This window comes from Notechis scutatus, chromosome 7, assembly GCF_049901735.1.
Source record: "Notechis scutatus isolate UNSWTSFEM ecotype Mainland chromosome 7, rNotScu1.2, whole genome shotgun sequence".
NCBI classification, from domain to species: Eukaryota; Metazoa; Chordata; class Lepidosauria; order Squamata; family Elapidae; genus Notechis; species Notechis scutatus.
The window spans coordinates 23,613,910-23,628,828 of record NC_142015.1 but is presented as its reverse complement, the minus strand read 5'-3'; the positions used below and the strand labels follow the sequence as shown (position 1 = coordinate 23,628,828).

Below are 14,919 nucleotides of genomic sequence, written 5' to 3'. Positions count from 1 at the left end.
CATCCTGTTTCTGAATGAACTTGTGTGGATATAACATTAAAGAAATATTGAAACAAAGTAAGAATCTTAGAAAGTGAAAGCAGAACCAGAATAAAGAAAAAAGCAAGGAACGACTGACTGTGGGATTGATTGATGTTTTTGGTATAGACCCTTGGCTGGAATAACTGAGAACTTTAGAAAATTGAAAGAAGAAAGAAGGAAAGTAAAAGTGTTTTTCTTTTTTTTTGTGGACTTTAACAATCATAAAATATAAGAGTATGTAATGATGATATCTCTTTGGGAATTAAAAATGGAACTTAAAAATATGAGAGAATTACTACAGGAAAGAGGCGAATCACTTTGCTCTGTGTTAGAAAAAATGGAAATGGCGATTGAAGAACAAGAAGAAAGAGCTTCAGAGGAGGAGGAGTCCATTCAAGGAGAAGGCATTTTAAATAGACAATTAACACAAAGAACACTACAAAGAAGTGGGGAAAGAAGGAAGGTTAAAAAGTTGAAATTTAAGAAGGCAATCAAAAGGGGGAATACCTGTGAAGCCAGGAAAGGCAGAAAGACCCAGCAGAAAAGGGGAAAGGAAGATATTAAGAAAGAGAGGGATATAAACTGGAATGAGACAAGATATGGGGAAAAGAGGGGGAGGAGAAGCAGTAAGAAACAGGTGCATGAAATAAAGAAATATGGAAATAGTAAAATGTTGAAAAATTGTTTTTTCAGAGATAATGGTTGATGAATTAAAAAGGGGATTCTGCAGGGTGACAAGGGGTAATAAGAATATTTCTGCAATTAGAAACATTTAGAAAATAGGGTAATATAGATACTGATAACTCTTATTAAAAATCAAGCGGGAAAAATATGCTGCGGAATCCAAATGAAAAGATGTAATGATTATTATTGTAACTTCTTAAAAATAATGGTTTATTGGGAATCAAGATGAGGGAATAAAGGTATATTTTAATCATGGAGGTGTCACACTCAAAACAGTAAAAGGGGGGAAACCTATACTTGGTTTTTTTTAGTGTTAAAATTTGTATTAATATAGAATTTATAAAAAGAATGTTTAATGGAAAGGGAATATGACAGACTAAAGAACCAACTAAATTAATAAGTTAATATAGACTATTAAAAGCAAGGAGAGACATTGGTAATTTTTTTATTATTATCATTATTATTATTAGGCAAACACATATTGTTTATCTTTATTTTTAAAATAAATATTAAAGGATTATATTTGAAATAATTGAAATGAAACAAAAATATGTTTCGATTGAGATTAATGAAAGAGGCTAGAATTAATGTGTTTGTTTCTCTCCTTACTGAAAATTTGGAATGGAAAAGGTAATAATATAATTAAGTATGCATATACGAACGTATAATTGCTGTCATATTTGTATGTAAAGGTGATGACCCGGAAATATGTTGTCCACTAAAAAGAGATTTTTGTTTTTAATGTGAAAAACTGAATAAAATATGTTTTAAAAAAAATGAAGCTATAAAGCACCGCACAGCAGAACAACTAGACAAGAGGACAGTTTTTTCCTGAACGCCATCACTCTGCTAACAAATAATTCCCTCAACACTGTCCAACTGTTTACAAAGTCTGCATTACTATTACTGTTAATCTTCTCATCACTCCTTATCACCCCTCCCCTCCCACTTGTGACTGTATGACTGTAACTTTGTCGCTTGTATCCTTACGATTTATATTGACTGTTTCCTGGTATGAATTGATTGCTTATTGTACCCTACAACTATCATTAAGTGTTGTACCTGATGATTCTTGACTCTTGACGAATGTATCTTTTCTTTTATGTACACTGAGAGCAGGGAGTTGGACTAGAAGACCTCCAAGATCCCTTCCAACCCTGTTATTCTATTCTATTCTGTTCTATTCTGCTCTATTCTATTCTATTCTATTCTATTCTATTCTATTCTATTCTTCTCTACTCTTCTCTACTCTACTCTACTCTACATTCCAATATCTATTCTATTCTATGCTATGCTATGCTATGCTATGCTATTCTACCCTACCCTACCCTATCCTACCCATGTTAGAGTAGATTAGAAGGTAAAACAGATTATATGGTGCCACTTAAAGTTACTGCAAATGCCCCCCCATAGTCACAGCAATGTTAAGTTGTTGAGACAGCATAAGAACGGCGTGGTGTAATTATCTCTTGGAGTGTTTGTTTCCCCGATCTTTTTTTTTTTTAATGCACTGCTTAGTAAATGAGAGCTAATTAAACTGTTGAGTGAAAGACAAGGAAAAAGTCATAATTGAATAATGGGAATAAAGGGAGCATACTTGTGTTCAAAATGCACTCTCTGCCACGCCAAATCTTTGATAAGGTTCACGAGGAAGGTGCTTGTGTTGATTCACTGTCACACTGTTCATGGTGGGTGACAAAGTTCACATTCCTTAGGAGGACTTGGAATGGGCCAGAATACAGAAGCGGGCAGAGTAATTCTGGGAGGTTGAAGTCCACACATCTTAAAGTTTTCCAGGTTGAAAAACACTGGCCTAGTGGCAAGGGTTATGTGATGACATGGGGCATGGCACAGGCAGCTGGCAGTTCAAACCGCCCTTTTATTGCTCCAAATTTCCCCAAACGCTCCCATGTTTCGGGCAGGTGCCAGAGCAAAGTGGGACAAACACACACACACACACACACACACCTCAACCAGCCTCTGGCTGCAAATAGTCCAGCCCAACACTGTTAGCACCATGGTTGCAAAGCAAGAAATCCAGAAGGAATGCAGGGAATCTAGGAAATCCTCGGCACTCAACACTCTAGGAATTCAGCTTTTGTTCCCCACAAATGCCTCTCCCCACAGCTGCCCCCTCCAAAAAAAGTCTCATTCCCCAGTGTGCCTTGTGAAGAGGGGTGGGGTGCTCTCCTCCCGACTAGTTGGATCAGCCTGCGCTGTTCTCACCTTCTTTCCACTCTCCGTCCTCAGGGATCAGGAGGGGGCGGTCCTTGCGCATCGCCTGAACTCTTTCTCTCATGTTCACCATTTAGCCTCTCGTGGTCATCCTGTTCCCCCTTCCTCCCTGCCTATAAGCCATCCCAATCCTGAAAGGCCCTGGCCTGACTGGGTCTGCTCCTCCCCATTTTCCTCCCAAGCCAATAAAGCCACACCCAAGCCATCAAAGTCGATCTCCATCTGCTCCAGTTCCGGCTCGCCTTCCTCTGCAGATTCAGGTTCCGACTGGGGAACGACAGGTTATGCTGTTGGTTTGAGCTCCAAGCTTGGCGATTTGGTTGCAAATGTTTCATCTCCATTTGAGGAGACATCTTCAGTGCGTTTTGGATTGTGCTTGTCTGGGGGGAGCACCGGCCCTTTAAATACCTCACTAAGTCCTGGTTTGATTTCAGGTTGTGCGATTGGCTGGCTGTAGTTGCTGAGTCATAGTCCTCAGTTTTTAAGTTCTTAAAAACTTAAACAGTTTTTAAGTGCCGTCTGTGTGAATGTAAATTAGTGCTGGTGTTGTTGTTCTGACGATGCCATGATCTGATTTCGGGTTGATTTGATCAGCTGTGTGTGATGCGGTCTGATTTCTTGGGATTTGTTGAGTTATAAGTTTGTTTGCAGTTTGGCTGTTCATTGGTCTTCAAAGGTGGCTGTCATCCTTGAAGGTGACCTGACCTGAGGCTTAAGTGTTGCCACACTGGAGCTGAGGGATAGGAAGGGGGGAGAATAGTGATAGCTGGGGGTTTGTAGCCAAAACAAAATACTTTCTCCTGGGAACCAAGGTCATTCTCACAGGTGGTCAGAGAGAGGAGGAGTGAAGTTGCCAGGAAACTGGACAGCACCTTGATTGGATCATGTTACTGATTGTTTGGGAAAGGTGAAAAACTTTTACTTTTAATTAGATGAAAACCACGGGAAACTTCAGAGTTGGGTTTCACCAGAACTGTGCCAATATGATACAGCCAACAAAACTATTCTTTGAGGAATCTACCTGCCTTGGAGTTACGTTTGCTATGGGTGTATTTCTTGGAACCCTGGCAGCTGCTTTTGGGATTGTGGTTGTTGTTTGTTCTTTCATTCTAAATGGTTGGTAGATTGGATTGATGTCAAGGTGTCTGTTTATTGATTTATTGGTGGAAATCCAGGCCTCCAAGAAACCCACTTTCTCTCCTTGATTTCACCTGGATTACAACTGTGGTCCCAATTAGACTGAATCTGCAAGGATCTCCAAGCTTGGCAACTTTAAGACTTGTGGACTTCAAGCCACAGAATTCCCCAACCAGCACAGGGAATTGTGGGAGTTGAAGTCCACAAGTCTTAAAGTTACCAAGTTTGGAGTTCCCTAGTCTAGCCCAAAATGTCTTTTGCCGATTGGAGTAACTTTCTTTCCTTTCATATTTTTCTCCTTCCAAAAATGGGGGAGAATTCCCACTCAGCTGCAACAGTCAAAAGTCAAGAAGGACTTTTGTTTCTAAACTAGGAAAAGATCCAGTTATACTTGTGTGCATCAGTCTTGGAAAATAAGACTTAGCCACTTTCAATAGGCCACCCAAATATTGCCGAACCCACACATGTTCAATTTGCTCAATGCAAAATGCTCAACGCTTTTTTTCTCTGTGGCAAGTGGTGATTTTTAAAAGCATGTTTTAAATGCTGAAAATATGTAAAGCTTGGAGACATTGGTCTTTTCTTTTTTTGTCCCAAACTGAATAGAATAAAAAGCTGTGTTTCTTTTCCAAGGATTTCCAAACATGTTCGTTCATCGATGAAAATCTCATTTCATCCCCAAACATCCATTCTGTCCGGTAGAGGGCAGTAGCATACCTAAGACACCAATCTTTCACTAATTTTGGTGCACTGCTCTGGGTAGGCACATGATATTATACCCAGATTTGAATTTCCGGTTTCCTCTGACTCCACTAGACACAAAGCTGGATTGTACTTTCCTCTCTTTTCTTGCTTTGCCCTGTTGGTGCTGATGTTCAGTCACATCGTTTCTTTTCATCTCATTTACGTAAATAAGACTGACCTACATCGTATGAAACAGGAAATGCTAGCAGCTTTTTTTTTTTTTTACAGTGAGGAGCAGTTGGCAAAGACTTAAATTTCCAAACGAAGAAAGACGGGGCGAGAAATGAAACGTGATAGCAATAAGCACTTAGACTTATATATACAGTACCACTTCACAGTGCTTTACAACCCTCTCCAAGCGGTTTACAGAGTGAGCATATTGCCCCCCAACAATCTTGGGTCCTCATTTTACCTTCCACCTCGGAAGGATGGAAGGCTGAGTCAACCTTGAGTGAGAATCGAACTGCTGGCAATTGGCAGAAATAGCCTGTAAGTGCAATACTGCACCACATGGCAATGCTGGTTAGGAAAAAGGAAGGTAGGAGTTCTTGATGTTCTTATTGGACTCACTTTCATGTGAATCTCAGGTCTCAACTATTACAAAAGATTTGCAAATGCACATTTCGCAGAGGAACGTCAATTTCCTGCAAAAGTCATTGTCCTTCATTAGGCGAAAGCTTCCTTATTGTCATTTCTTGCACCTCTCCAGTTTTTTCTTACTCTCCAGTCACAGACAAAAGGCCTTGCTTGATTAATTGGTTTTTTTTTTAAAAAAAAAAAAAAAAAACATTGCTCTTGGCCTATTGTCCTTGTGGGAGAAGCCATTTTTCTTTCTGTGATGTGATTCCTCACCCAATCCCGAATGTCTTGACCCAGGGAGGTAAAAAGATGGCTGTCCCTTGACACCCTCTGGGAATATTCTACTGTTCCCCAGCCTGTCCTTTTTCTGACCACTGCGATGCAAAACACAAGACAACAAAAGGGACAGAGAGGGAGGGAAGGGGGCCAAAGGTCTCAACTCTGTCAACTTCAAGCTTGTGCGGAATGGGGAGCCAATCAGTGTCCTAAGAGGAGCTCATAATGAAGGCCAGAGGACCAAGAAGGAGCAACCACTCAATTCTCCAAGGCAATGGATGAGCAATTTCTAGAAGGACAAAAGATGTCTCTGGAGGACAGAGGAGAATGTAAATGGACTTAATGCATGGGCATTGTGGGAGAACGGCTGTTCCAACACCATGCCAGGGTCAACAGCACCAACTGAGATAGATAAGTCAAGAAGAATCAATAATGTTAAACAACCCTGTGAATCGGTGCAAATGAAGTTAAAAAGCCTTCTTCCTTGTTCTGCAGCCATAAATCCCAAAGGAGGTCAAGCAAATGCTGCCCCAGCTTTAACAAACACAAGCATTTTCCACATTTTCCAGGATTCCGTTGTTGTAAAATGGAGCTCTGTGAGATATGTAAAGAGCCACTGGACTTCTCTCAAATGAATAAGATTTCTAATAAGTCCAATTTCCTCCGTATTATGAATCCAGGTCCGTCGGTCTCCATTTTTCCTCTCCCTCTTTTAATAGCCTATTGAAAGGATTTGAAATCCTTTTCAGAGATAACTATGAAATGCTGAATGAAGAAAAATGTCCAGGGAGTTGTTATCTTGTTGGACTCCGTGAGACTTTATTTTGGAGGGGTGGAAAAGTAAAAGAGACTGCATAAGATCAAGTCAGATTCTCTGTTTAATTTTCAATCCTGATTTGCTTTCATGGTTTAGATAGCATCCTGTAGGAGAAGAACTGGCAGAACCTGGAGGCAGGGTGAAAAGAGCAATCAGCCTAGCATCCCTACATAGTCACAAGTGAACTAAGTCCAACCCTCCTTAAATTCCATTGACCATTATCTAAGTCCAAGCAGGTGCTAACCATGAGTTGAGAAGATTCCTGTTCATAGGCATGATTACTAATAAATTAGTTTAATTGGACTGTCACTTACGAACCTGATCTTTTGTGCCTGATGTCAGGATTCTGGAAGTTGCCCCAATTAAATCATGAGTCTCGAGCCAAACTTCCAAAACGTCAAAAGGATTTATGGGGAGTTAATATGTCCAGCACTGCCTGGGTGTAGCCGACTCTGAGACACGTAATTCATTGTTACCCTTGACCCTGGTTTTCCCGTACCCTTTCTGTTGGCAACTCTAAAACAACCATAGACATAGACACCTGACATATTCATTCCTAAGAGATGCTCTAGATCAGAGGTGGGCAACTATGGCCCCTTTATGACTTGTGGACTTCAACTCCCAAAATTCCTGAGCTAGCATGGCTTGCTCAGGAATTCTGGGAGTTGAAGTCCATAATTCATAAAAGGGCCAGAGTTGCCCACCCCTGCTCTAGATCAGGGGTGTCAAACTCATGGCCCACGGGCCAGCTGCGTCATGTACTGGGCCCAGCCCCGCCCGGTTTAGCGAAGGGGGAAAAAGTCCCGATACATCATGTGTCACCATCATGATGACATGAGTTTGACAGCTCTGCTCTAGACCAGTGTTTTTCAACCTTGGCAACTTCAACTGTGGACTTCGGCTTCCAGAATTGCCCAGTCGGCTTGAAAATGTGCCAGGACTCATGAGTATTGAAATCTGGCAAAGTTGTAGGCCTTTCTGTGGTGTGGCACAGTCATGGTCAGCCACAGTCACATGATGGTCAATTCCAGCTTTCTCTGTCTGCTTGTTTTGAGGAAAGTCAATGGGGAAGTTTCTAGGAAGTCAGAAGTCAGTCCTGTTCTTACTGCTTTTTTGCCCACCCATGGTCATTCTGTTTATGGCTTTAAGCAAGGACGTTTTTCTGAAATGATGACCCAATGGGTCACAGGTTGCCTAATGATATCTAAATGTCTCAACCTGAGCCACTTCTCTGTTTGACTCATTGGATCATTTCTAGGTCCTTTGGGGGAAAGAAAGTGAGTCAAATAGTGTCGCTGAAGAATTCATGACTCACTTTCTTCAACCACAATTTCTCATTTTACTCAACACTCATTCTTCCTGCAAACCACAATGGAACTATTGAAAAAGAAACCAAAATTATGATGCCTCTTTTTTTTCCCCCCCTATGGCAGAGTTCTATGGCAAACACAAGTTTTTTCTCCCCAATTGTCTTCAAGAGGGTTATGGGCTCTCATTTTCCCTGGTACACTCTCATCCTTCTTGGCCTTTTGCTGCCAGGTGAGTTAAGGACTCCAGTTTTTGTCCCGGTGCAAACAGATTTGAGGTGAGAATGAAGTGGAATGGATGAGCGGGACCCGGCATTTATTCACTCAACTATTCTTATCCACTCTTTGATTAACCTTTTAATCATAATCTTCCTCAAACCAATTTTCAAAGTTCATATCTAACTTTCTTATAAAAAGTTTAATTTCAGACCAAGAATGCCAAAAACCAGGTATGGGACAGAGGCTTCATTCTTGCTGATTTCTGAAGTCAGGTGAGATGAATACACAAGGAAGCAACTCCTCCAGAAATGTCATCTCTGTCCACAGAAACTCCACAAAAAAACTTTCTTTGGTCTGAATTTGCTGTGTTCTTGGTATCCAACTCTTCCAAATGTTTATCTAGTAAGTTTGCAAGGGAAAGGAGACCATTACTCTTGTGAACATGCTCTTCAAAGTTTCTTCTCCAGACACTCTCAAGTCATGAAAAGGACCTTCTGTAGTCCTCAGAACTTTACAACTTCCCCTAGATATTTAGCTTTACTATTTCTTTCAGATATTACATGAATGGATGGCGCTGGAGCATCAGGCCCATATCCGGCCATCGCCGGCAAAGCGCACCCCAGGGGCTAGGCTGTGATGAGTTGGAAGGCCACTGCGGGTGCAGATCTTGGTTGTAGTGGCAAATATTTAAATGAGAACTTTGAAGGCCAAAATGGAGAAGGGTTCCATGTGAACAGCAGTTGAACATGGGTCAGTGGGTTCTGAGAGATAAGCGAGTGCCATTCTGAAGGGACGGGCGACGGCCGCTGTCACCCTCGGCCGATCGAGAGTTGGATCAGTGTCAGGTTCCTCATACTTTGAAGAACATGCCTGTCTTGGAGCTTTGTTACTTGGGACCCCCAAGTAACACACCCAACAGAATCAAAACTCCAAGACAGGCACGTTCTTCAAAGTATGAAGAACCTTCTGTGGCCTTTTACCTGTTTACTGGCTGATTTCTGGGGTGGATCCATGTACTGATTGTTATAGTCCTTTATTATGGGAAGCCACTATTAATTGAACCAGTTTAACCCTGAGAACGCCTGGAGAGAAGAATGGTCCAAGGTACCTTCTCATGGACTGACTATTAGTGATCCCTCTACCAAGCCACCTGGTTTTGACCTGCCTCCCTTTGTCTGGTCAAAATTGAACAGAATTAGATGTGATCCTGGAAGAAGGGCCTTTGTCCTGTATCAGTGGGGATGGAAAGATTCCCCTTGTTGCGATTTCAGTGCTCATGTGCAAATTATTAAACACGTTGTGCAAGATTGCTCATGATGGGCATTCTCTGGTTCCCTAGAACAGGGGTCCCCAACCACCAGTCCGCGGACCGGGACCGGTCCGTGGAACAAGTCCTACCGGGCGCTGGTTTGCTGGCGCCGCCATCTTTTGATGAAAAAGTGCTTCCGGTGAGCTTTTCCGGGTAGAAAGCTCACCGGAAGCACTTTTTCATCAAAAAGATGGCGGCATCCTCGGTGAGCTTTTCTGGGTAGAAAGCCATTTCTACCCGAAAAGCTCACCGAGCGCTTGCGCCGCCATCTTTTGATGAAAAAGTGCTTCCGGTGAGGTCACTGGAAGCACTTTTTCATCAAAAAGATGGCGGCGCGATCGTCGGCGCGCGCCCAGCTGATGCCGGTACCAGGCCGCGGCACCCAGCTGATGCCGGTACCAGGCGCGGCGCCCAGCTGATGCCGGTACCGGGCCGCGGCATAAAAAAGGTTGGGGATCACTGCCCTAGAAGATCTGCACAAAGCAATGCCAGAGACAATTATCTGAATAGCTGAGTCAGACATCTGACTGCAGTATCCCATAGAAGTTATGTATACAATTAGGTGGATTGTGTGTATATGTTTACTTCTCTTTTTTTTTTTACTTCTCTTTTGTCATGTTCTCATTACGTGCTAAAAAAAATACATAAATAATGGGAAATCATTTTGAGAGAAACTGGATGGACAGTGGCTGCTGTAGCCCTAAAGGCACTTCCTCTCTCCTTTGTAGGCTAAAGTAGACCAAGGAATGAAATTGTTGTTGGATCAGCCACCCTGTAACAAGGACCTGACTAACAGATTGATTTTAGGGCCAACTTGACCCGGACTAACTTAGCCAGCTTAATACAAAGTCTCCCTCCTCCTGACCTCCAATATCCCTTAAGTCAAATAAAAAATAGGTTGTTATTAAAGGGAGACCTCAACTTACAACCACAATGGAGCCCAAATTTGTGTTGCTCAGCGAGACAATTATGAAGAGAATTCAGGTGATTGCATGACCCTGGGACACTGCAACCACCATAAAATATGAGACAGTTGCCAGGCGTCTGAATTTTAATCACATGATCGTGGGGATGAGTGTGGAAAAAAGGTCATAAGTCCCTTTTTTCCTTGCCTTCACTTGTAACTTTAAACGGTCCCTAAATGAATGAAGTCAAGGATTGTTTGTATTTACTCAAATTGGCAGTCTCATCTACGAAGTGTCAGCTTTGGAAGCCATATTGAAACCAGATGCTCCCACACTGCCACATTTTGAGCCTGGGTGTTGTGGTTACTGGCAGCAGGTGCGGATGGCTGAGGAGAGCGAGGACTCAGATGAGGGGCCAGGACCATTAGGGAGTGGACTGATGCCTTCAGAGATTGTGGGGGCTGGCAGCAACGATGAGGAGGTTCCCGAGGAGCCTGTGCCAAGTGCGTGTGCATGCAGGATTGCTTGGAGGAAAGAACAGTTACAACAGCACAGGCGACTCGGGAGTAAGGCTGCAAGGTAATGGCCCCTCCTTCAAGAAGATAAAAGCCATCTTTGAAGTGAACATTCTTTGTAGGAAGCAAAGATGTTTTGAAACTCAGCCTCGTGGACATTACAGTTTCTTAATTTGGTATTTGAAGACTCTTGTATTGTGAAATATTTCTTATCTGTGATTTTTGGCAGTCTCGTTCAGTTTTGGCAATGTTTGTGCTTATCAAAGTTAATTAGTTTGCAGCAGCCTTTTAATCGGGGATTCGTAAGACTCATTAAAAGGTTTATGTTCCCTTTGGTTTGTGTTTGTCTTACTGGAAAAGGGTTTGGGTCAAAACACTGGGAAAGTGGGAGGGTGGAAGTTTTTGGGGTATATGTCGTTAGACAAAACAACATTCTTTTTGTAGTTCAAGGTCATGCTATTGTGCGCATATGTGAGGGGAAGTCTTCAGTTGGCACGGATGATGATTGGGGCATGTGATGTGATGATGGGTGTAGGGGGTTGGATTTGTAGTTTTGATTATTGCAAGGAACCCTGGAATTTTCAGGTTTGGGATTCCCCCAGTTGTGCCAGTTACTATCCAAATAAATAAAAGGGAACTTTTGAGCGATGTCTGTCTTGGAGTTATTGGTTGGAATGGAGGTTTGCTGGAACGTTGACATGAAGCCAGTTTACAGTCCCCCTACATTTTTCTTCCTCAACATAACAGAAGAAAATATATACTAAAAATATTTGGTCCAAGGCAAGACTCTGGCTGTGTTCCTATGTAAACACCACTCTTGGGGTGAAATCAAACATATCTTGTTGTTGACTGACTCTCAAGTCAATAGAAAAAGTCCCATAGGGGTTTAGGAACAGCAAAATCAGACCCAGATTAAGAACCCATAAAAACCTCACCCATGTTTTTATATCCAAAAAGAATTTTTCCCTAGCTATGATTGACTAAACAAAACACACCCATCCTTTCAAACTGCTTACCCATGGAAACATGAAAGTCACCTGACACTTCCTGTTACAACAGCATGACCAGGGGCATAACTGTAGAGAAAGGGTGGTTTTTATAACCTCAGTGCAACAGTTGGATGCATAGAGAGTCCCAGTACAAATGAACCAGGCAGGGAAAAATACACACAGTAAATCTTGGAAATGGCAATTTAAAAAGAGCTTTACTCCAATGCGTAACTCAAGACTCACGTCACCTCTGCAAATGTCATGGAAGCTTATGCAATAATTCACTCTTTATGCAAAGATCAGCAGAAGTGAATCTGAAATGTAAAAATGGATTCCCCCCATCCATCTTCAGAAGATCTTTCCTGATTTAAGCATTTGCCAGGGAGCTCTCTAACCCATCCCATCTACAAAAGAAATTGTAACATTATCTTACCTGCAGGGAAAGAAGGAAGGAAGGAAGGAAGGAAGGAAGGAAGGAAGGAAGGAAGGAAGGAAGGAAGGAAGGAAGGAAGGAAGGAAAATAGCAATAGCACTCAGACTTATATACTGCTTCACAGTACTTTCCAGCCCTCTCTAAGGGGTTTACAGAGTCTGCCTCTTGCCCCCAACCATCTGGCTCCTCATTTTAGCCACCTTGGAAGGATGGGAAGGCTGAGTCAACCTTGAGCCGGGCAGAATCAAACTGCTGCTGTGGGCAGAGTTAGTTTGCAATACTGCATTCTGACCACTGGGAAGGAAAGGAAGGAAGGAAGGAAGGAAGGAAGGAAGGAAGGAAGGAAGGAAGGAAGGAAGGAAGGAAGGAAGGAAGGAAGGAAGGAAGGAAGGAAGGAAGGAACATTATCAATTGTCAACAGAAATGGCAGCTGAAATGATAAATGTAAGATAAATGAGGAAGAAGGATGCCCCATGAACCGGCTAGTTGGGTTTGACTGCATTCAGAGTTAGCTTCAAGAAAAGGCCAGCCTGGGTCAGGCATGCTTCAGGAAAAAAAAGTTGCATTCCAAAACACAATCTGATCCTACACAATGTAGAACAATCAATCCCCTTTTTCAAACTTTTGTAATCTCAAGATCGGCCAAATTATTTCAGGTAAGCTGTGGTCCTAAACCACCCAAACATTTTTTTTCCAGAATAGCAATAATGATCCTTTAATGAAAAGAAGGACCAGGGCGACACGATAGCAATGTTCCAATATTTGAATTGCTTTCACAAAAAAAGAGGGGGTCAAGATACTCTCCAAAGCATTTGAAGGCAGGACAAGAAGCAACGGGCGGAAATGAATCAAGGAGAGAAGCAACTTAGAACTAAGGAGAAAACTTCCCGACAGGGAGAACAATCGACCAGAGGAACAACTTGCCTCCAGAAGTTGTGGGAGCCCAAATATTGGAGGCTTTTAAGAAGGACAGCCACATGCTTGACATGGTGTGCTTGAGCAGGGGGTTGAACTCGAAGACCTCCAAGGTCCCTTCCAACTCTGTTATTTTAATTTAGTCTCTGACCCACCATCCTGAAGGCAGAAAAAGAAGCAATGGATGGAAACTAAACAAAGAGAAAAACCAACTTAGAACTAAGGAGAAATTTCCTAACAATGAAAACAATTAGACCAGTGGAATGACTTGCTTCTAGAAGTTGTGGATGCTCCAACACTGGAGGCTTTTAAGAAGAGACTAGACAACAATTTGTCTGAAATGGTATATAGAGTCTCCAGCTTGAGCAGGAGGTTGGATTACAAGACTTCCAAAGTCCCTTCCAATTCTGTTATACTGTTATTCTGCTATGATTGTTTTTCCATTCATGGAGTGGAGTGGAGTGGAGTGGAGTGGAGTGGAGTGGAGTGGAGTGGAGTGGAATGGAATAGAATAGAATAGAATAGAATAGAATAGAATAGAATAGAATAGAATAGAATAGAATAGAATAGAATAGAATAGAATTCTTTATTGGCCAAATGTGATTAGACACACAAATAATTTGTTTCCGGTGCATAATCTCTCAATGTACAAACAACAATAGTGATAATGCTCTGTCTTACATATTGGCAAAAACAATCAGAAAATAAAATACAAGCTGAATAGTCAAGACCTTGGAGTACTCATCTCAAATGATCTAAGTGCTAGAGCCCACTGTAACTACATAGGCAAAAAGGCATTAAGAGTTGTTAACGTAATCTTACGTAGCTTTTTCTCTGGTAATATCACACTACTAACTACTAACTAGGGCATACAAAACCAATACTTGAATACAGCTCATCAGTCTGGAACCCGCATTACGTATCTGATATTAACACAGTTGAGAAAGTCCAGAAATATTTCACAAGAAGAGTTCTCCACTCCTCTACTTGTTGCAGAATACCTTATGCCACCAGACTTGAAATTCTAGACCTAGAAAACCTAGAACTACACCGCCTTTGGTCCGATCTAAGTATAGTATATAAAATCATACATTGCAATGTCCTACCTGTCAATGAATACTTCAGCTTCAACCATAACAACACAAGAGCACACAATAGATACAAACTCAAGGTAAACCCGCACCAAACTTGATGGCAGGAAATACGACTTCAGCAACAGAGTGGTCAATGTCTGGAATACTCTACCTGACTCTGTGGTTTCTTCCCCAAACCCCAAAAACTTTAACCTGAGACTGTCTACTATTGACCTCAGCCCTTTCCTAAGAGGTCTGTAGGGGGCGTGCATAAGCGCACCAATGTGCCTACCGTCCCTGTCCTATTGTTTCTTTTATATTTTATTTTTCTTATATGTATCCATTTCATGTATTCATAACTATGTTTATACTTATACCTGTTATCTTATAATCGCTTAATAAAATAAATAAATAAGCAAGTTATAGTCATCTGAAGATAAGGAGATAGGTAATAGGTAAGATGAGAATAAGGATGGCAATACTTCCTTTTTAGATAGTTTAGCAGAGTATACATTATTATTGCTGTATGCATTATTTTCAAAGTTCTCAATTTTCTTTCCAGCCCAATCAAATAAAATGCCAGCATTTCATGGCCTAAAGGGAGTCAATGGCTAGGAACAGACAAAAAATACTTGGTGGAAGTTTAAGGCATGTTTGTGGCAAGGAAAGCATTAAACGACTAAAATTAGACAGGTTGAAAGTGATACCAGACCTTCATAATCACCGAGACATTTCAAGGTGTAAGGAGTAAACATGCTGAA

At 41.7% G+C, this 14,919-nt stretch overlaps 1 long non-coding RNA gene across 3 annotated transcripts in view; it reads right to left on the bottom strand.

Moving 5' to 3' along the window:
- Positions 1–14,919, bottom strand: part of LOC148130058 (uncharacterized) — a 190,733-nt gene that overhangs the window by 162,132 nt on the left and 13,682 nt on the right. The window lies entirely within an intron of this gene.